At 44.1% G+C, this 26472-nt stretch overlaps 1 long non-coding RNA gene across 1 annotated transcript in view; it reads left to right on the forward strand.

The window, feature by feature from the left end:
* Positions 1 to 26472, forward strand: part of LOC139772722 (uncharacterized) — a 102961-nt gene that overhangs the window by 54633 nt on the left and 21856 nt on the right. The gene's annotated exons all lie outside the window — the stretch shown is intronic.

Genomic DNA, 26472 nt, shown 5'->3' on the forward strand with positions numbered 1-26472 from the left:
AAGGGTCGAGCGGCGATCGTGCTCTGCTCCGTGGAAAGAGTGCGTAACGAACTTCGTGGGCGTAATCAAATTTGATCGCGGCAGAATACACCTACGATGCTAATTAGCGGCGAGTATTAGCTCCAGGTTTCGCGAAGGCAGAGAGGAAAAGTATGAATGTTTAATGTCGATGCTACCGATGGAAATAGCTCGTAATTGAAACAGGTTTATACTCCGCAAAAAAACAACGCATCGTTCGTAATTATTTTCTCGCTACTGTTTTAAAGTCTACATTATATTCACTTTAAAGGAAAGCGATCATCCCGTGAAAACTATGAACATTAGCTACCATCAAGTGGGATTCAAGGTTCACGAGCATAAAGTCATAGACGGTATTCAATATGCACTCGCGATGCATACACTGTGCAATTATCGAGGCAATAGTTAACGACGCGGTAAGACACACGTGTGTGGCAATTATCTTAAGGAGCGGTGTGTCAAAAGCCGCTCGAAAGATGCGCTAATGCTCGGCTAATATCCAACGTGCGTGCATATTGCGCGTATCGCGCCAATCAGAGGACCGGGACGGGATGGAAAATAATAATGTCAGAGCTTAATTGTTACTCTCGGTCACGCCGGCTGTACGGTTACTTGCGCACAATTTTCTTATTACCCGTTAATGATGCAAGAAGTCCCGGAGCGCCGCGCGGCGCAAGTGCGCATAAAACTAGCCATTACGACGGCAGCCTTTACAGCGCTTAATGCTAGCCACCGTGTCGCCACCGCCACCGTCACCGCCACCGCTGCCGGAATAGAGCCGCGGACCCAAGATCACTTTTTGTGCTCATTCGGCATTACACTTTATACCGTCGTATACCGCGATAACTAGTTCCACGCGCTCGTAAAATCCCGTCGGCTCACCGCCGTCTGCGAATAATTATTTTTCATTAACAAAACGCTCGCTACTCGTCGAACGTGGGCCAACTTACGTCGCATTACGGTAATTCGGCTATTCTGCTCGCTCGCCGAACTGCCCGTAACGTTTTGCCCAATGGTGGATTCGCTGAAATGGTAGATCGTACAATGGCGACATTCGCAACAAGGCGGAGAGATACACCGTCGACAAGAGGTACTCCCGGATCCGAGATTACACCGAGAGAAAAGTTAATCTTAATAAACGAGGGCAATCAGGAGAACCTAGGCGAACGTGGTTGTCGCCGCAAATGCTCGGCGCATGCAAATGTGCTCTAAAGCTAGCAGTGTTTCGTCTGACCCACCCTAAGAATTTACATACCGTTGGCTCTCTCTCCGTGAGAGAGGGCCGCCGTCCGCTCTTTCTCGCTCCGAGACCAATCCGAAGCCTTTTGTCCGGCGCGGAATGTCCATCAACTTTTTGTCCGCCGAGGACGAGTAAATAGGAGAGTCAAATGACCAGACGAGGGCTTTAAGGGCGGCGGCGAAATGGGGCTACCGGCCCTTTTATTTGCTGATTCCATGTGGATTGTTTCGTGATTTAGCATAAATGTTTGATTAGATTCGCCCGGCGAATTCGAATCCGACGGGCCGAAGGAGGAATTCTGTTTGCGCGAAGCACCGTCAATGGCCATCCAATCGAGCGCGCGTAATTGTTTAACGACCAGGCGGCCCTCTTCAAGATCCTACATCGTGCTTAAGAGAATAACTGGAACTCTATAACCGATATTTCCAGCGGTAACGACTTCTTGAATTTTAAACGACCATGTAACGACGATCATTCTCCGATAATAATCCGAATAATCCGATGATAAGCGGATGATGAGAAGACCGCCTCTCGATCGGTTTGCCGAACGTGATTAAGCCGGATCGCCGGTTCGTTTGCTAAGTCCGGCGTCATCGAGATCTCGAGATCTCGTAAGGAGAGACGATAGCGTACGCGAACAAACGTCGATGTCCAATCGGTCAAGATAACTCCTCCGGCATGGCGAATTCAGTTAGTGCGCCGGGAGTTAGATTGAACCATCAGTTTAGACAATAGGAGCTGGTTGTGCGTTTAAGGTAATCCCTCGTGAATGGTGTCCCTCTGGTACTTAATACATTGTCCGCTCTGATGGCCGTCCTTTACAACCTCACGAGGCACACCCCGAACCGTCGCAGGGATACCCCGGACACCCCGCCGTTGAAGATGGCCAGCATTAACACCTATTTACCATGAACGCTACCCGAGAACCCTTAACCGTCAGCAACGTCCGTCGGAATTTGGTGGAAGATAAATAAAAGCGTCTATGCAATCTGGATTATATATTACGCAAATGACAGTTGTTATGTGACTGCTTATGCAAAATTATCTAAGGGAACAAAAATAAGTGTTTGCATTTTAGCTTAGAAACGAGTTGTCTTGAATTACCTGGATGTCCAACTGGAAAAATAGCCATTTTGAATCGCTAATCGTAAATTGTCTTTAACGTCAATGGCGTGTCCGTTTATGTCAAGTTTAAAGTCACTACTGTCACGGTTCTTTCGTTCCCGTTGTTGTTCTTCCCAAGGCGACCGAAGAAAGAACAAGCGCTTTGCGAAAATGCATTTGACGTCGGGTACAAGCCACCGTTTCTTCGGCCGGTCCCTGGGGTGCGATAAGGTTCCGGACAAATGACCGGTCAGTCAGGACAGAAAACTACTGGCGGGAAAATCAGCCCTCTAAGTAAATTCGCATCAACCCCTGGAGACGGAGAAGAGAAAGTAAAACACGGGGCGGGTGATCCGTTATATAAGATTACCGAAGTAAATAACAGGATCTCTCTTTCTCTCCGGATGGGGAGAGGAGAGCGAATCGCATTACGCATAACCAAATTTCGGAATAATCGTGGTCACGCTCGCGAATTGCACGACCCTCGATCATTCACGCTCCCATGAATCCTCGCCCATCGTTCGCGGACCATCGCCCATCGCGAGAATCGCTTAATGTCCATCGCATCTTTTTATGTAGACAGAGAAAAAAAAGCGTGTAGCGTACGTATAGGGGAACGTTCATGCTGTTGTCGATTCGAGTTTTCCCTTCCGTTCCGATCCAATTACACGAGGAAATCTCACGCGCCGTTTATGAACTGTACGGAGAGCTCCGGAAGAGTACGGAGAGAAAAAAAACTCTTCCGCCTGAAATACCGTTTGAAGGATTAGATGGATTACCGGTCTCTTGATGTTGCAGGGTCCAGAAAGTCGATAAGGTGCGCTCCGTAAACGTATTTGCTCGATCACCGGACAGCGGAACTCAACGGTAGATTTCCTCGACGACAAGATTAAGTAAGTGGAGAGCTCCTCCAAATTACTTCGGAGATAGATTCGTAATATGGTGTGTAACAGGGCTTGCGACTGAAAGGATATGTTTGTTTGTAACACGTATCACTTTGTGAAGACGTAACATCGTGAAATATTTCGCATTTCATATTTTAATCGCATTTACTCTGTCCAACTAAATTTTTACAAAATTATAGAAACCGTATTTATCATAGAAAAATTTAATATGTAATTTTATGGAAGAAATATTTATATTGGGGATAAAATATAAAAATCTGTACGATTCTTCTCCTAAATATTGATTCTGTAAAATCGAAAGACTATCTAAATCTAAAACCACAGTTACTTATACTGTGATTCTAAACACCGCACCAAATAAACAATCGAAGGTAAAACAAATGACTCCGAGAGATATTATAAAACTCCGATTCCAAAAAAGAGCGGACGCATGAATATTTGAATAAGGGAATGAGAGATTCTTTCATTTTTCGCGTCCGGTTAAACCTATCCTCGCGCAGGTAATAAGCACTAATATCGGAAAATATTTCATGTCAATCCGCCGACACACGAAATATTGATTCCCCCTCGTGAAAGCTTCAAACTCTGCCCCATCGCACCCCTTCCCCGCCATTTGCTGCTACCAATATGCATTCAAACCGGAATTCCATACACTCGCCGCGTGTCGCGGGCTCGTTTCGACTCCGCGAGAGATGGATTAATTAATCAAACCGGCTCGTGTGCTCACGGGGAAAAAAATAGTCTGCGCGGTCGATCAACGTTGATGAACAATTGCAAACCCGCGAAAATGATCGTCGCATTTTCGCACGCTTTCCTGTCTTTCTGGTGACATTGGACGTCTCCAGTCGCTTGGGAAACATTTAAAATAATATATAAACGATGCTTATTTCGCATCCGATATTGAACTGCCGGGGACGCGATTAAACGCGGGTCCATTAGAGAAAACGTTATAATGGTCGGAAATTATTTACGAACAGTGTATATTTTCGTTAATCTTGCACATCGCATTAACAATGGAAGCATTAAATATTTCTATGGTTTCAGTTTACTAATAAATTGATATACACGAGTGCGTCTCTAAATATTGAATGACCATAGAGAAAATCATTAAAGACAAAGAGAATTTATTACTCACGTCTATTAAACAAAATTATAGTTATCTGTGATAACAAGTCGAAAATAATAATAAATGATACCGATCATCGTAGATGATCATATATATTTGCCGCTGTCACTTAAATACAAGACGAGACGCGTCGCGAGACAGAGCTACAATTTATCGTTTCGAACGATTGTTTAGTGATCTAAACGTCTTCTTTGTACCGAGGCTGAGATGACGTATGTCGGCCGCTAACCGTGTTCGATTAGGATCGACATCCTCGGACGATAATTTATTTATCTTCGCGTATGACAATCGAAAGACTGATCGGTCCTGCCGGTGTAGGTTGCCGGAGAGCAATCAGCTACCAACGAACTTCTGACTCTCCTTCTACGAGCGAGCGTTCATAAGCATTTGAATGGGCCAATCAATCACGCGACTCCTCTCCCTCCTTCCCTCCGCTTCGTTCTCTGTTCGTTCGTTCTGGTGACGTCACACTGCAGTCATCCCCTATTAGTGGGGTGTGATAGCGAGCAGCTCGTGCGCGGCGGGTCGCAGAAGAACAGCGGAGGAAGGCGGAGGAAAGCGGCGGTGGTTGACAGTCCCAACCGAGGGGGGTTGGTAATTATATATTCCAAGGGTGTCTCGCCGATCAGTCAATGTTTCCGCTGCAGCTTTCCGACAATGGACCAAAGATAGAAAAAGCTTATCTGTCACCGTGCGCCATACTTCCTTAGGGGATGGAAAGCGAGACTTTTAATTCGCGCCGCGATCGCCGTATCTGGCAATGAAAAATTAAACTGCCTTCGATTCGACCGTGCGTACAAGAGGGATCTTTAATTAGTCATGCTCAACATGGGAGATACTGTTCAATCGTGAGACTTAAACTAGCTGCGTTACGAAAGAATCGACGTGTTTCTAAATCTTTTCATCGCCTTTAAAAATTGTCTCCTGTAATTTGTGTAATCACATAATTAACACAACGCTGATTCTCAGAAATAAAGACGGACTTCGAAATAAAGTTCAAGATTGAAACTTGTAATATCTTTTCAATTCGATAATGCGCTCGCTCACGTTTTTGAATGTCGTATCTGCGTGTGTCCTCCTTCATAAAGCCCACGCCACCAAGTACGCGCAATAACCGCCATAATGGTATTTGATGTTAATCGGGCTTTGAGTGCGAGTTCACGCGACGGTCGCATCTCGAACGCATGAACGAGTTGATTAAATTCAAACACCTCGTAGCCCGAATACCAGAACGAGCCGATGTCGACGGGAGACCGGCTGTGTGCGTGAGTTCAAATATGCTCATATCGGTCCCGCTCAAAGGACTGAGGTAACTCTCGCTGTCCGACAATAGTCACGCATGATAATAGCATACCATCCGAACCCCTCATGCAGCCTGACAGCGTCCGGTCGTCTGGAAGGAGCAAATACCAAAATCGTCAGATCGGCTCCGGCCGTCGAAGCCGCATATTCTCGTCGCTGCTGCTGAATTCTACATATGTGCGCTCGCGTTTATCTTTCAATGTGTGTGAGGCAACACACTTAGAACGATGAAGTACGTATATAGTCGCAGCCTGATCATAAAGTGATTCAGTGTAGATCCAATTTAGAAAATATATTATAATAAAAAATTAATTTTATTCTTTAGGTGTAACTGTATTTAAAGATATAAAAAATGATAGCACTCCATTTATACCTCTTTTTCAATAGTTTATGCTATCATAAAAATTTTATAATTTACATCTCCTATCACTTTTTATATCTACATAGCGCGCATTCAATCGTGTTTGTGATAATAATAAAAAAAGCCAATGGCCGACTTTAAAAAGCACTCGACTGTGCGGGGGGGACGTAATACCAATAAAATCTCCAATCAAAGATAAATTACTCGGTTCAAGATAAATTCAACCGGCATCAGCCCTTGCGAAGCCCGGCGGATTGTATATTGTCGAGGGAAAAATCAAAAACAAGCCCAGCGATTTTTACGGCCGTTTAAAACTGCAGCTTCGCCGGAGAACGGTCCCGCGTGTTTTCGCGCCCGTCGCGTCGGCGCTCGGTTAACGTATCGTGACGTTTCATCTAGTGGATCGCGAACGAGTGCATAACGATCTCGGTTTGCTCGCGATTTAAATAATCGCGCACATGACGATCCGTCACACACGACGATTTATGCCATTCTCTCTCTTTCCTTCTTTACCTCCGCTTGCAGAGAATTTCTCCGATGTATGAAGTCTCGCGCGGTCACGAAAACGTCGAAACGACGTAGGCACGATGCGTCGCGTCGCGCAAGAGCAATCTAAAATCTGTCAGGGCTTTGATCGATGCGCACCGTTCGCCATTTTAATGCCTATCACCCGACAACAAGCCTCACGTGAAATACGAGTTAACCCCCGGGGCGTTCTCACCCTCATCAAAGCGCGATCATCCCTCGAGGAATTCAAAACGGCATCGGCGCCGCCGTGTGAAAATGTTTAAAACCATCTCGCGGCCGCCTGCAACCCTGAATCATTATCGGGAATCATTATCGTATTTGTGGTATCGCTCGCACGCGTCTCGTCCATTGATTTTTCCCGGGCTCTGACATAGGGTTAGAAAGGCTGTAAACATAAGGGTGACTGTCTTTCTAAATAATCGCTATTGCGTGAAATTTTTTTATTTATATTAATATAATTATATGCGTGTGACTAACTCATAAATATTTTAAACAACAGAATTTATGCCAATATAATAAGTGTGATTCATGCAATATGATCATTGTATATTTTTTATATTTTACATAAATATGTTATTTATGACATCTTTAGATAATATTTTCTAAATATAATTGTCAATAATTGTTTCAAAATTGAAAAATATTACACGAAGATATTGTAAATATTCTATTTTTGGAGCGTTCTACAAACGAGCCAATTTTTATTTAATTTTGTTACAATTCGAACAGTATACATCTGTACAAGAACGACAAATTTAATGACATAAATAATCTCACTATAAATCCCTTTCATCTTAATTAAAATTGTTAAATTCAAGACATGATTAAATTAATAAAAAATAATTTTAATAAATTTGACATTTCAAAGTTTTAATATCTGCAAATAAGAAGTTAAAATCGAACTTTTAGGCATCCTTTTATCATAAAAGCGTGAATAATTATTCCTTATTCGATGAAAACGATGTATGGAGCTTTGAAATTACGCAAGGAAGATCCTCGTGTGTGGACGAAACCTAGGATAATCACGAAAATATTATGGTAACCCGATTGACCAGACCGCGCTCGGATACAGACGGTACATCGAATCATCGTTAGGCGGAAGATAGGATTTACCGGACCGCTGGAAAAACTCGGAAAATCCAATGAAGGCGGTCTAATCCTAGTCCTACGGAAGAGCGTGAGAGCGCAAACTAATGACGATTTCATTCGCCGGGAAAATTCGGCGCGACGGATGTCGCGTCCCGTTAAAAGCATAACATAAAACAAGCCGAACGCGGCTATTAAAACGCCATGAGTCCGGGTTGCGTTTCGACGGGGCGGATGAAAATTTCATTCCGCGTTACTTGCTAAATTTCACTTAAATCACATCGTCGCGTCGTTTCGGTATGCCCGTCGCAACGCGCGCGGCGTATAACCGAATTTTGCCACGTGCCGATTACATTTGACAGACCGATGGCAGCGCGCGCTGAAATTACACGATATCGCGCGCGCATCGATTTAATAATTCCACCGAAGGGTTCTAAAAATCAACGCGCAACCGTGTAACTGATCCATTTTCGCGTTACCTATTTATGGAGATGCATTCGCTGCAATATGAGGTCCGCCGTGATTGCATTTGCGTCGCAAATTGTTGCAAACAACTATTTATGAATATTCCATATTACGGCAAGTCGCATGTGCGCCGCTGGATAATGCACGTCCTCGCACAAAATCATAATCACGTATATTACGTGTTATTGCATGAGACATACTGCAATTCGCTATCCGTAACGAAATTTAATCGCCCAATTACACCCGGTGGAGACAATAGCGGAACAACTGTTTCCTGACGATGTGCGTCCCTCGGCGAGATGGCTGCATGAGGTATGATGGCAGAGACGGGGACGGAGGACAGGAGCGCAAGAATGGCGCAGGGGCGCGACATATTTTCTGTAATTCACTTATGGAGGAAATAAATCCGCGTGACAGTACGTGCCGGCGAGAAAGATGAGCCCCCGTAGATTTGATGGGGCGAATGCCTCGAGACACTCGTAAAAGACGCATCCACGCTGGCGAGCATAAAATTAGAAGAATGGTCTTAAAAGGATTTGAAAGGATTGTCGCGCACGGGGTCCTCCTTCCCCCTTGCCTTTAGCGAAAGTCTCGCCCTCTCGCCCCCTTTGCTGCCCCTCACCTACCCAACATTCGTGTCCCTCGTAGAAAGCGTGGATATAGTTCGAGTTTCGAGTGGATTGAGAGTACGCGATTCTCCTCGAGCGGAGCGAACGGGAGCGACGGCAGAAGGAAAACGATACGCGCTGTGTGCGAGAGAAGAAACGCATTTTGGCGTTTTCGCAAGAGCTGTCGGGATGCGCCGGCATCAGAACGGAAAAACAGTATTCCTCGCGGGGTGAAGCCCGAAGCGGAAAGCGAGAAAGGATCTTCCTGAAAAATGTATATTATCGCTTCGAGAAATGGCACGCTCGTATCGCCTGGTGTCACGCGAGCGTACGTCTCGTAGAAGGCGTAAAATTTTAAGAGAAAACACAGCTATGCGTTATGCGACTTGTGTACTCGGAATAAGAGAGTTGGGAAGAGAGAAATGCGAATGACAGTATCTCTGATATTCGTTATAAAGAATATGTCAGTCAAAATACCTTACTCTTCAAGAGTGCTGTTCAAGGCGAAAGATATTTTAGAAAATATTATTTAGAAAATACTACAAAGAATTTTGCAAAATATTTTCTCTGTTACTCGTGTATAGCGAAAAAAATATACTCTCGTTAATGCGACGGATGTAAGGATGCAAGGTACCTACAGATGTGGATACATTTCCGAGGTCGGCGACAGAAGTACGCTGTCTTGCGAGATGAAGCGGATTTTCGGGCGATTTAATGGAAAGCGCGGTAATACGAAGACAAAAAGAAGAGTCCTGATAAAGGCGGGCGTTGGAACTAATGACGGTGCTTAAGAAAAAGCTTAATGGATCGTCCTCGAGGCGCAATGATGTGTCATTTATAACGTTACGTTGCGCGTATATATACGATTCTCCTTCCCTCGGATTAATTGCTGTCCAATTAATGGCTCGTCGTTAGCGGAAGGGCCACTAAGTAGTCGTGTCTACATGATTGATTCGGACATATTCCATGGCCGACGAATAGGTGAAGATTAAACGCTACTCTTAATGTCCGTCGCTGTCCGCATAAGTCTTCCACTTAGCATTCGGCGACGTAAAAATCGTCCGTTCTTTGTCATCACTGAGAGAAACACGGTAAAATTTTATTTATTTCAACGAATTTACAACTGTACTTGCTCTAGATCAAAAGATTATCTTTTATTTCGATATCCAACAATCGTATTAGCAAATAAATAAAATTTTCGTGCAATAAATTCAATTTGAAAAATCCAACAGAGAATTAGACTTCAATATTGTTTATCGGGATAAAATTCCTTTTTTTCCTGTATGTTTCAAAATAATATCCGCTTAATTCTCTTTTATTCTTTTTATAATCCAGATTATATCTGAATATGATGTAGGATGTAATACGGAGAGCGTGAGAGAATGAGATGTAATGTACATTACGTAGCATTGTATCAACGCATATAATATAATACCAAGCAATTATGCAATACAGAAATTGACGAGACATAATTTACGTACTGTCACGATCATTGCTTGTCAATAATACGTTGGATGCACTAGTGCCGCCACGTGACCGATCGTCCGGTTATTTGGCGAGTCGATTTTTCCAAGCTGTGCATGAACGATCGCGTTCGATCCGCGGACGTGTCGAGGACAGGCGACTACAGAGTTTATTAATTTACTCGAGCATGGAAATCGTAATTAGCCTGGACATTGGTGACAGGAACAGGCTCGCCCTTCGGGCAGACGTGTGTCGATCTGCGTACACGCAGCGTTGAGGATACCTGGTGGCCTGGGGCGGCCCGAGAACAAAGCCCCAATTTCCTGATCGATGATTAAGCGGCGCCGGGTTGCGCGGCTTACGGAAGTAGAGAAGAACAGAGAGAGGGCACTAAATAGCGTTAATTTTCGAAATTGTTCGGCATGTATGTCAAATGGTTCTGTTATCTATCTTATTCTTTTCGACATATAAAATTATCAAAATATTTCAAAATAGTTTTGCGGCAATACATAACATGTAAAATTATATGTTCTAAAATTATATCTTTTTTATTTTCTGAAACTACAAGAAAAATTTAACAATGTCAATATATTGCAGAGCTAGGAATCAACGAAGAAATTCAAGAGGAAATTCTGTTTGTAGTTTTGTGTTACGTAATTATATTTTAAAATCTTGTAAGTAATTTAAGTAGAGTCAAATCAATGACATATATAAATTACAAATCGACAATTTATAGGCATTCTCCCATTAAGTCGATCAGCTTTGGATGGCGACACTTGGCGATTTACATTCAGAACCTTTATTCGCGATCTACTACAATCGCGACTTTATTGTCACCGTTCTGTTCGCAAATACACGTTCCGCGTATAGACAGGCCAAATCACGCAATTACATATTACAATCGCAACCAACTAACGGCGACCATTGTCGCCTCATCAGGCAAAGCGCGACGCTCAGTTGGATTTGCCAATTCTAATCAAGCCGCGAGAGCGAGATGTCTAATCAGGGCTGGGCGTTAAAGCGACGATCCCGAAGCCGAAATTAACAATGTTGTTAACAAGCGTAGCATCCCGACAATCCCCGGGTTGTGCGGCGAGAGTGCGCGGATATATCCGAGGCTAAAAGCACCGAAAGCTACCCCCGCTCTCTGTGGGAGATAAGTGTGACGACCTGTCCAACGGGGTACTTGGCCGAAGGGGAAGGGTTGACGCAATCAACGTAAAACGTAACGCCGACGGTAACAGGGATTAGTTATCTTCAACACCCTCGTGGATATAGCACCGTGGTAGCAGCCTCGTGCTTATGGCAACGGGCGAGGAGGAAGGGCGAAGCCGGGAGTGAGGAAGCGGTGAAATCACCGCGCGCAGCCTTTCCAGTAATTACACCAAGAAAATGGTGTCAATAGCCACGGCTAGACTTGGAATAGCTGCTGACGAAAATCGGTAAGCGACAATACCTCGCGATGGTTATGACCCCGATCTGACGCGATAATGCCGATACTCCGCTGGGAACGACGTCGTTCGCCAAGAGAATCGACGTTAATGTCTTAGAGGGTTCGCCTATAATCCACGCAAAAATGCGCTGACAGGTCCTTTATTTCAGAAATTATGCGAAGACATTGGCTCACGGATTGTTGAGCAGGAATCGCAAATGGAAAACTGCCGTAAAGTATACATCATTTGCACGATATTTTCGAGTTCCTAATTCTTTTAGCTCTACATTAAAGCAAATGTTGAATGTTCAACGTTGTAAAACAGCATTAAATGCGTCTTCATTCTATGAGATCGGTTACGGATACATATTTTTGTGTACGGATATTTTATTTAAATATTTTCACAGTTCATTTCACAGCAGGACGAAAACAAACACCCTGAAATCCCGGAAAAAATAATTCGCGAACAGCGACAAGGAAACAGGACCGTGCGTATTGCGAACAGCGTACTCGGTCGCGCAATTTCCCGCGGCTTTGATGTAACAGGCGGGCAGTAAAGCGCGTACAAAATTCAACGGAAGACCGAGGAAAATGGATAAACATCGGTGGCCGATTGAACGAGCTCCGGCGTTTGTTTTCCGTCCGCTGCATCGGTGGTGGTGCTCCGGGCCTCGATAAAACAAGAAACAAAAGAGAACGATTGACGGTTGCGCGGGCAAGGTGTTAATCCCTTTTACAATTCCCGATAACGTCATCGGCAGGGCGTTCAAACGACCCTTTGACGCACTCGAAACGCATCGCAGTCGCGCTCCAAGTGTTTTTGCGCAAACGCAAAGCGCGACCCGCGACGCGCGACGATCAACGACGACGATAAATAATAGACGCGGAATTATATTGCTTTTGTATTCATATTAAGGCTACGTACCGCGGTCGTTCAGCGCCAGCCTGAATATTTTCCTTCTATTCGGGATTAATGGCTTGGACGTATTTTATAGGGAGCCCGGCGCTGTCCGTGCGCGATATCCATGCAGAAACTGACCGCTGCCCGTTTCTCGCATGATATATCGGCGGAAGTTTAAAAGTAACACGGGGAGGAGACGCGGGAAGGCAGAGAAAGAGAAAGAGTGGCTATATCGGAGTGACCTCACTTCCCTCCGGGGAGATTTAAATTCCGAAATTCTAACATTCCGCGTACGTTTTTCTTGGGAATTCCGCAGAGAGCTGACTAAGATAGTAAAAATAGAAGAGAGAGAACGCCGAGAAGAGAAATATTGACTAAACTCCGGCTTATCGGCACGATGATAAGAGGTTCGCATTCGTCAGTGAGCTATAGCAAGATGTCAAAGGGAAAAACGATCGAGAGAGGGATCCTCTGTCTTTAGACGACGTCGGTGACTGTTGAGGAATGGAGATGATTTTTTTCCGGTGAAACGTTGAATGGGTAAACGAATTATCTTGTGTTCCCTACAAAAACACCATTACGAACACGAGAATAACAGGGGTAATACGAATTCATTTTTATCTTGAGAGGAGGAGTAATGGCAAGACCATTTCACTTCATAAATTTAATCAACAAATAAATTTCATTTTACTTATAAAATATTTTACTTATAAGATATTAATAAGGATGTAAGAGTTTTCTATTACTTTCTTTGTCCTATTTTCCAATTAAAAGATAAGCACTCTCTAAATTCTAAATAATATTTACGAGCATGAAAAGCATAAAGCAAATAGAAATTAATGAGTCACCATGCGTATCGAAATAGTAAATATAACTGTAGTGATAGTTGTTCTGTGTGTGGTCCGACACAAGTATCACGATGTACGCGTGACAGTGCAGTTAATCGAAATTTACTTTCGCACCCTCAGATACGCACGTGCTGGTAACACGTGCTGCTGTCGGGGCCATCTTCCATCTGTCAAAAATCGACAGCGTATGTGCGGGTCATACATACGCAAATGATAAAATTCTCGCGATTACACGCAACCGCTGCTACGCCACGAATTGCAGCACAACTGATGAAAAGAGAAATTAATATTTATATCAAAACGAGCGCATTCGAGATTAAATGCAAAATGCTTTTCAGCTTCTGCTTTCAATAACTAGCCTTTATGCATTATTGGATTATTATTCACGATCATTTTTATCATCAACGATTTTATTCACGAATTTACATAAATATTCTTGTTTTTGAAAATTATCTGTTCTAAGTAAATGTCAAACCTTATACGGCGGTGGATCACTTATGATGTACAAATAAAATACAACGAACACTTCAATATGCACCCCTTCGTATATGCTCGGTGCAAACAGTGCGTAAAAACCAGACGTATCTCCGTCTTTGCTAATCCGGCGCGTAATTACAGCATGCAGCAGGCAGGTAACGTTTCCGTTTGAAGGATCGACATTGTCTCCCCCTGCGCCCGAGAACGGATTCCGAAGTCAGCCGCATACGCGTTTGCGGCAAACAAGGTTCTCTCCCTTTGAAAGGCGTCTCGTTGCTCGCAAAAATGGGGGAACATCGGTGGAAAAAAAGACCTGGGAAACGCGAAATCTCACCTTAAACCACCCGAATCCGCCAGTTCCTTTGAAGACCCGGGTGGAAAGCTAAATTCTATTCGTGGTCGCGTACGTATCTCTCCGCAGCGTTCGTCGTTATACATACGTGTATTATAGATGTGTATATAGATGCGTTCGAGGGCGGCTTCCTTTCAGCCCTTGCAACCCGTGACCATTATAGCATAGCCGTAGGGTGTCTATAGGGTTGTTCGCGGGCCGAGGATCGAGCGAACGAGACGGGACGAGGCGAGGCGGGGCGGTCGCTATCGACCTTCCGGAAGGGTCGATTGTTGACCGAAAAAGTCGCCAATTTAAAAGGACCCCCGGCGCTTCTTTCTCCGCGAGACACGCAAAAGAACAGGAGCGACGGACGGAGGGTGCGGGAGAGAGGAAATCGGGGCACGCTTGACTTCGAACAAGCAATTATGCTGTTACGAAATGTTTACAACGAGATTATTGTCAGCGGCATCTTGCGCCCCGGGTGACGGGTGCCTCGGTGGATCTTTCTTGTATTATCAGTTTTATTCGACCAAGGGACCCGCAGACTGCCGGCGGCACGTCTTTTGTAGACGGAAATAATGTTACGCGCGTGCGACATCACGTAGCGTGCGCGTCGCTTTACTAAAGTGCCTAACAAGATGAAAAGATATACATGAATACGTAATAATTTTTTATAGTTTCCGTAAAATTATTAATATAGCGATTTGTATGGTAAAATTTCTTTTTCTCTCACGTAAGTCAAGATACAGCGTGTATGTAAAGTAAACAGACAAAATTTTCTTAATTGTACTTTACGTAACAAATTAAATAAATTTAGATTAATGGAGAAAACCGTTTTCGTGGTTATTCAAGCAAGCAGTACTCGAATGAAGTTACTGACAAACATGCAATTTCTTTACGTGTCTACGCTGCACTTCCGAGAGCTAGAACGTACCTATTTGAAAAACAAGCGTCACCTAACGAGGTCCAAAGATGGATGTTGTATTGCCGTGTGTGATCGTAGCAGAAAATAAGAACCGAAAACGATATTTCATTACTCTCGGCAAAGTGTGTACACGGTGTAGGCGCTTTTTAAAGCCGATACGGTTGTTTGTCCGTCCCTACCCGCCTAGTAGCGCAGGTTCGTTTAACAGCTCTCCGTGTTTGTTGACCCGCACGCACGCATCGAAAACAACACGTCGCGGGTGTTTGCGACTCGAGAACGATTACGCGTCGTTTCAACGGCTCGTCGCGAGCTCAGAAGTCGCGGCTGTTACCGCCCTATTCAATCCCCCGCGCGAAAACAATGTGAGTGCATCCGGGACGAGATTAAATTCCACGGCTGCAATATGCAGTAAAGGATTAAGAGTTAATAATTCAAGAAGGCGCGATTGCGACGTCTAAAGACCGCCGAGTCGCCGGCAATAAAGGATGACACGACCAGACGAAGAGGGCGACGACGGGAAACGGGGGTCGAAACGCGGGTCGAAGGTGAGAGGGGACCACTCGACGCGCGTGAGTACGGGGACCAGAACGAATACCTACGTACCCGCTCGCACGCGCGCGGTCCCGATTCGCCACGGTGCGGATTCTTCCGCGTGCGGAATCGCGTCTGGAAAGAATTTGCATGCAAATAGCGTCGCGAATCCCGGTCGCGCGGCAACGGTGCGGCGCGCAATCAGTTTTGCGGTCTCGCGGCCGTAATTGAATGTGACGTAAATAAATAAATAATGTCGCCCGCGCGCGGGACCACGTTTGCCACCTTAAAGGTCGAGACTTCGATTAAGCCTCACGCCTCGGTCAGCGTCCTCTCTACTCTTCTCTGTGTGAGGCCCCGTCGACCCCTCGCTGTCCCTCGTCCCCATCCACGCGGGAGGACTTGCGTCCTCGCCTCCGACGCGGCGTCGAAAGGGAATATTGCCGCAGCCGGAATTTTTCTCGAGGATTAATTTGCGGTCGGCCGGCCTCCCTTCATCCTGACTGTCAGGACTACCGGCATTACCGGCTACCGTAGGTACATCCGGCTGGACCGCCATGCACGCACGCACGCACAACCGCCCGTTTCTCTCATCCTCTACCTCCTCATTCGCGCTGAACCATATGACGATTAATTATATTGTATTCGACAAATCCTCTTCTTCTTGCGCGCCGCGAAAACGTACCGTGAAACCGACGTCGCCACCGCGTTCGCACAGCGACTAATGCAGCGTAAATAAGCATGTAAATAGCGGTGCATGCAGATGAATTAAGAAGAACGTTTTAATTACAAATAAATTAAAATGATAGATATTTATATTGTCAAAAAAATTTGTCTGTTTAGGAGTTGAGATTGTATTACAACTGGCTCATTGTAGCGATAATATACATTAGTGCACATCTATCAGAATGTATAATTTTTATGTGAGCAGATAAATAGTAAAAATGCAACTAATTTTTTTGATGATAAGAACTTTTTAGATATGATTGTCACAAGACAACTATCTTAGGTAAACTTATTAGCCACGATTACATCTTTCCAATATTATTATAAAGATGAATGAAAGGACCAAGAATAAAATAGTTTAAAAGATTCATGTGATTCACGAATGGAAAATGTACAACTTCGGGTCACCGTCCAAATGAAATGTGTAAGAGTTCTTTAACCCTGAGTGCAGCCATAGAGACCAAAAAGTGCTGGTACGTATCGTTCCTCTTTTCTCGGGATGAACTGCTACATATTGCTGCTCTTTCCGCGAATGGCCGTCGGTGTGGCTCGGATGGTGGCAGTAAAGTGAACAAAATATTTACTTGGTGAAACAGCCAAGACTTATCCACTCGTCTTCCGGTTATGGAGCACGAATACAACCGTCTACATACTTGTTATGGCAAATCCTTTTTCTGTGTCGCGAAGATAAAGGTCGTGACAGTCCTTCATTCTTTTGTTCAAGCTCGCTTGAGAAAAACTTGCAAAATTAATCAACAAAAATAATTAAAACTTAGACAATAATGCATTGCGTGGTCAATCTGGAAAATAATAATCCACCGTTTCAATCTACCGCTGAATAGTCAAGAAATAATGGGACAATACACTTGCAAAAATGACAAGTTGATTAGCCTGTTTCTCGTCTAGCGTGTCAACGACAAGCTAAAATCGATTTTGCACGTCAATACACAACAAACACTGATGGTCAGATTTACTGCCTCAATACAAGTTTTATCGAGCAATAATTATATGATTAAACGAAGTTTTGTTTATAATATCGCGAACATAAAAATTATAATTATATTATTTTCTACTTCATTACCTTCTGGTCAAGTCGAAGACCGCCATCTCCTCCCCCTATATGAATATTATCGCATCTTATTTTCGAAAACGTTAATACCGCAATCGAGAGATTGAAGAGCCGCTTTAATGCACGATGTGCAGGTATTCCGACCACAAATCTGTTCCCGCATTCGACTAAATCTTCGCGACGCGTGTGCCCGCCCTCGTGGGCGCAAAAATGAAAAAAGATACCGGCATTCTCGATTTACAGCTGCTATCGACGCACAACGTAGGCACGCGGAGCACGAAGAGTTCTCTCGCTCGAGAACGCGGTGGCAAGGGCCATAAAAATGTCAGAGCGTATCCCGAAGTAGTGCGATTTGCGGCGCACCGTATTCGAACGCATCGCCCGCTCGGCGCGGCAGCGGCATTTACTTTTTTCCTCTCGGCATGCGCTTCGAAAAACATCCGTCCTGTGCGTCGCGGGTGCGAATAGTGCGTAACGTACGGTGATATACGCAGTCGGAGTCGGCGGCGGCGGTGTCGCCGTACGCAAGGCTCGCAGCCTTCTCCAGCGCAGTTTGCCGGATCGCATCACCTATACTATACGCGTCGAGCTGGTTGCGCATCAGCGACCGACGTGCGGTCACTGCCAACGATTCGACATTGCGGCCTATTCATGGAAGCGTCGGCGATAAACCAACGAAACTTATTGCCTCGACTCGCGGTCGGTGGTGCGATTTTTTACGGCGACCGCCATCTCCTCCCCCTATTTGACGCCCCCGGCGACCTTACCAAGGCGACCAAGTCAATGAACATTACTTCTCTCTCTCTCTCTCGCACGCGCCCCTTTCATCCTTCCTACCTACTTTCTTATGCGCGCGTCCAGGAAAGGGCAGAGATCCTCCTCGCCAAGGAGGCGAGAGAAGCGTGATTCTTTTCGGGCGAGAATTCAGCGATTGCCCGGGGTCTATTGCTCGGAAGGTTCGCGTATCTCATATGTTCTTATTAGTTTCCGTGCCCCCGGATATCTCTTCGGAGCAGCCAGAGAGCACGAGAGGGCGAGACAGAGGGCAGCCGCCGCCGTCGCCGCGAGAATATCCACCCGTATTCTGCATAATACTTATTTTATGCGCGACGCCGCGCGAGGAAACTCGGAATAAGAGACCGCGCGACGACGTGGCGAACTTGCGCGACGACCATTCATGTTTTCGAAAATAAAGCGCTAGTGTCTCTCGACGGTTATGCTGCATGGAAATTCGTCGGGAGTGGCGTATAGGGGGACGCCATTCCTTCGCATCGGAATTTCACGACGCGGCAGCGTCGCCGCAATCTCCGCTATGAATTTTTAAAGCACCGCTAAACCATGCAGAAGCATATCAATCCGTACAATATCTGCGGAATAAATAGAGAGCAGCGACGTGGGTGAGAGTAGCAGTGAAAGCATTACACGCTTCGAGCTCAGAGAATCAACCATGAATACAGGAATAGTGATACGAAATAAGATTTCGCGGAAAATATTGAGGTTGTAAGTCGAATCCGTTCAAATGTTCGTAAATGTTGCGTAGGTGAGATTATTTATCACACGTCACACATGCTCCCGCGTTACACACGCGCACGCTCCTTTTTGGACGCGTCACGCTCGAAGAAACGGATGCGAAGGGTGAGACAGGCGTGATTTTTCAACGTCTCGGGACCGGAAGTTCGTGGAGGATGCCCGAAACCACGGAACGACGAAACCTCTCGCTAAGCATCAACTAGCATCTTTTTTTGTCTCTCTCTCTCTTTATCTCTCCCCTTCTCTCCCTCTCTCTTTCTCTCAATGAACGGGGGATGACCGAAAACGAAAGATGTTACCCTACTCTGGCTTTTGACAAAAAGTGAGAAAGCGTGAAGATTGATGCCTCGGTCATCTTAGCACTTTGCCAAGTCACCGGACATTAGAGGGTCGAGCCGGCGCGCCCCGCTCATGGCGGAGAAACAGAGTGTAAAATGCATTTAATTCCCGTGTCGCGGAGATGAGGGTAGCCCGGGTAGCTCTACTAACCCCGGCGTTACGAAAAACCTCCCTCCGGAGAGTCTAACTATCGACGATTTCGCACTCGTAAAATGTCAATTCGGATATCTTGGACATGGCAAATCTCGTTGGAACGTTATATGATGGTTATCTTGTTAGTACAACTGTTAGAATTGTGCAGTATCAAAGTTAGTTAGTTTTCTAGATAAGAGAGTTTTCTAGATTAGAAAATGACTAACAGTAAGAGAGACTGAAGAATGTAATTGCAGAAATTTTTTAATTTTAATGTCAACTGTTTTGATAAGGTAAAATCAATACCAATACTTTACACATTTCAAGCAGAGAAGATAGAATTTAGAGATAGTCTATCTTAAAACGTCGTATAAACTCCAATTATCTTAGATTTTGTGAGAAAGAACGGGAACAGTGGAGAAAGTTGTTAGTGGACAGGCAAAGGACGTGGCTTTATTAGGCTGGTCATAATTAATTCTTGATCGAGCTCGCTGCGCCAAGTGTGCGTCTACATATTTTATCTCTTGGAAAGTCTATCCTTGTTTCGCGGTAACGAGAATTTCCCGTTGGGAGGTGAATAGAAAATGAAAGCTCCCAATAGTGCGTCGCAACAGTAGAGAAAATACGTGAAGAAAAGAAATAATAAGCAAAAAATTTAAGAATATTAGATATTATTTAAGTGACGTAACAAATAAATAAGTACCTATATAGAGATATTTGATGTATTATATTTAAAAGAGTATATATTTTTAAGAATTTATATATGTTCAAAATTTGTACTTCATTACTTACGCTTTACAAAAAGATATAAATCAATTGTTTAATTAAAATAAAGAGAAATTCTATATCATAACTATAACTGAAAGAAATTTGAATTTATATTTTAAATTAAAAATATTAAATTATGTTATTCAGCGATACATTATTTTCTGGCTTTTTCTGCACAGAATCCACCGCAATTTATTGAATATGTTTCTCGTTCATAAATACACATATCACGATTAATAATACGACCAAAGGGTCATGATGTATCTCAATTTTATGGATTACATATTTCGGGATGAAAGTAAAAAAAATTCAAAGCGTACGTAGTAAGGTTACCGAGCACGAGACTCTGTAGAACTCTGAAATAAATTAAGCTAATTTCGCGTGATGTCGACGAACGTTCCGAGCGATTCTACACCGTCTGTCGACACGACGCGTATAGAATGAATAATAAAACTGCCGGTGCCACGGCACGGCGAAGGTGGAAAAAGCGATCAGGAACATTCGCCGATTCGCGGGCCATGCCTGGGCAAAGTACGACGAGTCCATATCCGCACCAGGCGCACGGTCGCGCTACACGGCGACTCGCACACAGTGTTAATAAATGGCATCTGTCACCGAGCATAGCGTTGCATTTCGCGTTTTATGCCTTACGCTCGCCCCGCCTCGGTTTATGCCTCGGTTTATGCTTCGCACCGAGCGCGCGCGGCTCGTCCCGTATGTGTACTCGTGTGTAGGCACGCGTGTGCATAATATACCGAGGCGATATTAACGGATTTTTTTATCCCTCTCGTCCGCCCTCTCCTCCCTCTCCTCTCCGCTAATCACGTCACCTTCGCCGATGCTTTGTCTCCGATTTTTCTGCTTCATTCGCCGAGCAGAGATTTTATGCCGCGCCGGCAAATTGCTGGATCACCCGACGGCATATTCTCTTCACGTGTTACTTAATACCGTATTCATTAACGGAATTATTCCGGCGCAGACTTGCCCCGGTATAACGTGTGTTTCCGTTTTTCTGCTCGCTCTCAACGGGAATATATTTCGCTGTCGGCGCTATGAAAAAAAATGAGAAGCAACGCGGAGGTTGACAAAGGGTACGACCATGTTTTGAGCCGATCGGCTGAGTGCACCGATGAACCGTTCATTTTTCAATACCTCGTTCTGAAGCATCGAGATCATCCCTCACGGATTCGGCTCGCTCTCGCAAAAACACGCGACTTTTGTCATCGGGTGATGTACGATCCAATGTCCAGTCGTATCGCTCGCCAGACGAGCGTCGAAAACAATTGTTTGTCCTACCCTTAACGAGGTCGAGACTACTCCCTCTTATCCAATCGCATAAAGAATATCCAAGAAAAGCTGCGAAACAATTCAGCAATGTTTTTCGGCAGAGCATTAATCGTGTGTCATATGTGTGTACAATCGTTGAAAGATCTCGTCTAAAATAATAAGTGATGAAGGAGATTGAGATAGAAAAAAATAAATGATAATAAATAAAAATATTAAGAGAACCTGTTGTGTTAGAAATTGAAATAATTCATTCAACAGTGCACGAATTGTACATTCGCAAATAGAAAAGCTAAAAGCTGATTTGCGAACGAGATGCATACGATACAATAACAAAGTGCCTCGTTAAGAGTTAAGAGCGTTTCGCTATCGTGAATTTTAATCGCCGTCGTGGTTCAAAACATATCCGACATAAATAGCAACGTCGACTTTAATCCGAAGGAGCGTTCCTGCCTCGGGATCAAAATGCGGATTAAATGCTGCAGGCCAACCTGCTCGCTCGCAGCGAAGCGCGCACTTTTCGCCAGCTGTCGGCTAGAGCCACAGTGAACTCATTCGTGAAATCCGATCGTAGGTTGCACCACTTCATCGGACCCTTAATCCGCCTCAACCCCCTCAAGTCTTCGGCTTGGTTAAACGAGCATGTTCCGCCAGTGCCTAGCGGATTAAAAAATTCCGGTCCCGTAATAATGCTCGGCCACGCGGAGTTAGACCAGATTTCGATCGAAATTTGTTTACAAAGCATTGTTGGAGCGTAAAAGTTATACAGTCTCTATTTTAATCTATCAGTCGTCGACATTAATTTTAATTTAATTATTGAAAAATAATTAACAGCCTAATTAATATGATATAACAACGATGCAATTCATTATTACGTTCAATAAATAAATATCAGATTAGTGTTCAAATACTAGTTATCACGACAAGCTCAAGCGTCGCAAAGTGTCTCGTTTTTTTTTCCAGTTTCCCGACTGAATTCACGCCAGAAACATTGCTCCGATTTATCCGACGCAGCTTCCCGAGTTAAACTCAATCCGACCCCCGGGCCGCGAGTCTCTGTTTGACAAAAGTAATTTCATACTGTCGCGCAGGATGGTCTTCCAGCATGTGCAGTGCGACGCCGCGCTTCCACGTCGATGTAATCCTGTAAACCCCGTCCCATCGACGCGATGCGACGCGACGCAACGCGACGCCGTGCAAACGGCCGCGTTTCGTTCGCTCGTGTCGAGCAATCGAGCGCGCGGAATGCGACGATTGCAACAGCCGTACGTACGTACATACCTCGAAATTCGAGACCAGGCAACGAAAAAAAAGAGAGGACACAAGAGAGAGAGGGAGAGAGAGACACAGAGAGAAGGAGATACGCAGATCGGGCGCGTTACGTGCAGCGACGCGGTAATTAATAATTCCGCGACGAGATGTCGGCGGGAATTTTCAGGTGTCGATTCAACCGAAAAAAAATAGCGACTCTCCGGGCGGAAAAAAAACGACGGGGAAAATGGCAGTCTGAAAAAAATGGGCAGATGCATTCAACATAAAGCCTCGGACAGAGGCAAAAAGAATAACGAGGATCGTCGGGCCGGTTCCACGGTATGATCCTGAAAAATCACAATCTATTTCTCATAGCGCGCGCACTCGCGCTTTTGGGGAAAAAAATGGTCAGTTTCTAGCGTCCATTTTTCTCTCAATAATTAAAGCATCCATTCCTACGATGCGCGATGCCGGGTATAGGACACAATGGGCGCGTGTATAACCGAACGGCGCACATTATCCATCCTTGCCCTATAAATCAAAGGCTTTAAACTGTCCAACGTGAAAAATTAAAATCGATATTTATTATCACCCATCAGTCTCCCTGGTAGCACGTCCATCGGCAATATGAAACATCTCTCTTGGTCATCTCGTTTTAATTCCGCTAAATCATGGAGGAAGCTCTTCTTAAAAAAAGTATAGCGTTCCACTCTCCAAAATGTATCGTCGCGCTTACGCTAACGAAACGGACGAAATGGAACGTGAACGTAATCGACAGCTACGGTTTCGCGTTCGTCCCGTAAAATTCTCGGCGCGTTACGCTAATCGATCCCCGCTATTCAGCCACCGACGATACGTACGGACGCGTTTCAAATCCGTGCGCGGCCCGGATTTGCAGGTGGAGTCACGGGAGAAGCGCGTCATACACGCGCGCGCGTGACCGCGCATCCGATCGCACGATAATCCCCCGGGGTTTCTCTGAGCGCATCTCGAAAAGAGGCTGTGTACGTGTGTGTACATGTGGGTGGAAGGTACGTCGAACCCCGACACGTTGTAGCATTATATAATAGACGAAGAAATGCGATGCCTGGCATCGTCAGCCATTCGTCAGCACGCACATACGTACGTGCGTAAGCGTTTCTCTTTAGTGGATCAGGGCCGTTTCATCTGTTAGGTAATGTGAAGAACACATGCATAGGACAACTTCGCCAAGGGCTTGTAAAAATATTTATAATCGTGCGCAAATTCTACCTCTAAAATATACTCTGCAGAATATCGTATTATTTTAATTAGCCAGAAATACAATTTGATTGTCCTATAATTATATTTATTGAATATAAATAAGAAAAACCACGAATTATAATTTTACACATATACTTATATATGTATAGTAGCAGTAAAGGAGAATTGTCACGAGATACTAACGCAGCTTGGAATATTGTATTTATAATATAATAAAATCTTGTTTAAAATTAATTTCTGCGTTCTTGTATCAGGCGATATGTGTATGCATGTATGTGTTACGTGCGTGGACATCTAAGAGCTGTCAGAGGCATTTCGGGACCACCTCAAACACAAGTGCACTAAATCAATCCATTGTCGGGGGACGACCCGATTCCGTGCAGGTTGACTCACCTTTATGACAAAGGGCCCACGCGTACGTAACCGTGGAACGCGTCCTCTGATGGGCGCATAAGGTCCCTCAGAAGTGCCTCAAAGCCGCGTATACGCGCGCACGTACATATGAGCCCATGGGAACCTTTTGACGAATCGTCCACGATCAGTCAACCGCCCTCTCGATCTCGCCCGGCCCCCTCGCGACCACCACCGCCCCTCTCATCGGCATCCAAAAGGTCTTTACATCTCCGGCCCCGAAGGATTCCGCTACGAAATAACAGCGACCTTAATGGATTCAGAAGTGGCTACGATTTCTATGAAGCGTAATAACGTTACACTGATTTATCTCCGCTTTAACCCCGCCGGGCAGAGCTCGCGGTACGCGCCGTGAATGCGTATGTAATATCGTTTAACCCGCGCATTGTCGAGTTCAAACGTATGTAAAGTCGGCGTGACGATCGTTGACGAAGTGCGCGTCGTGCAGGCCTTAGGATCGGCCTGGGGTCACGGGTACGTGCCTCGAGATCGTTTCCTTATTATATGTCGGGCGACCTCAAGTCGAACGATGCGGTGTGTGCCGTTACTATCCTCCCGCATCGATTTTTATACCTCAATATGCTCGAAATATCGAAATTATTAAGAGAAATCGATATTCTACGATTCTGATAATAAAATCTTCATAAAGATTCGTGATTTAAAGCTGGTATAATTAACAAAATTATTTTAATTTGTGAATTGCACCGGCTTTAATTCATAATTAAAATTTAATTCGTTAATTGTACAGGCTTTAATTCACAAATCAATATTAATTTGTGAATTGAAACTAAAGTAAACCATAATTATACATTGAATTATTGTATATACCTATATATATATATATATATATATATATATATATATATATCACCTCTAATTAACATATCAGATTTCAATTATTAATTAAAAGGCCCCACTAATTCAAAACTTACATTTAAAGTAAAAAAATACACAATTAAAATATACAATTTTTCGATATCTACGTAGTCCAAGTTTCCGATGACGGCATCCAAACAGTGCGTTACGTAGTTTTCGGTGTCTAGTGTTCCAATTCCTCGAATTCAATGTCTACGTGTTGTAGGTCACCGATGACCTTTTTTGAAATTAATACAAACATTTATTTCATATTACACACAAATTTATTACTATTCTTTTATTACAGTCATGGAGAGGAAGATTGGGAAGAAGACGTTTAAAGAAATAATTAACATCCAAATCTATAAATTTTTATTTTTTATATTTTATTGCTTATTTATAAATATTTCTTTTTTACATTTGCCTTGCATAATACCCGTTTTTCAAATTGTGAATCTGATAAATCTATTTTTAATAGAAAAGTAGGGAATCTATTTTTAATAAATTATCAGATTCACAATTTGAAAAACGGGTATTATACAAGCTACTATAGCAAATCTATTCGTAAAATATGAGGTAACTAACATTTTTTTGCAGTAAGAGCTATAATTTTGCAATAATAGCAAAACCTTTTGTTGCAGTAGCAAAAAGTTTTGCTGAGCTTTTTGCTACTTAGTACCATGTGTAAATATTTTAATGTAATATAATTAATGTAAGTAGTACTATCAAAATTTAAAAACGCTGATAACAATAGACATCCTGGACATGCACGAGATAAGTCTTGAAACGTGGGATCTCAATCGCCGAGACGTATACGAGAATACATAATTAGAAAATCCAGATTTCCGACAGTACGAGAGATAATAATATAAAAGACTGCTATGCAAGCGGGGGCGAAACGTAATAAAGCGGAGTTTTTAAATGGCCACTAAAGCACGAGCAGCCTGAATCATAAACGGACGTATCTTAAGCAAGGACTTCTTTTATCTCTTCCTATTATTCGACCCCCCGCATTTTTTTCTTTGCCGACTGCGCGTTTCCTCGTTTTAACGATAACAATTAAAAGGACCGCCACTCCCGACCAGAGGGCTAATTATCACGCGGACACTTTTATTAGCTCTTTTTCGCTTATAGGACGGCACGGGTTCTGCGAGTCTGGCACGGATTTCCTCTACGGATTCTATCCGGAACATCTCCAAGATTTTAAGTT

This window comes from Temnothorax nylanderi, unplaced genomic scaffold (assembly GCF_030848795.1).
Source record: "Temnothorax nylanderi isolate EJ_2023f unplaced genomic scaffold, tnyl_v1.0 TNYL_tig0053_pilon, whole genome shotgun sequence".
NCBI classification, from domain to species: domain Eukaryota; kingdom Metazoa; phylum Arthropoda; class Insecta; order Hymenoptera; family Formicidae; genus Temnothorax; species Temnothorax nylanderi.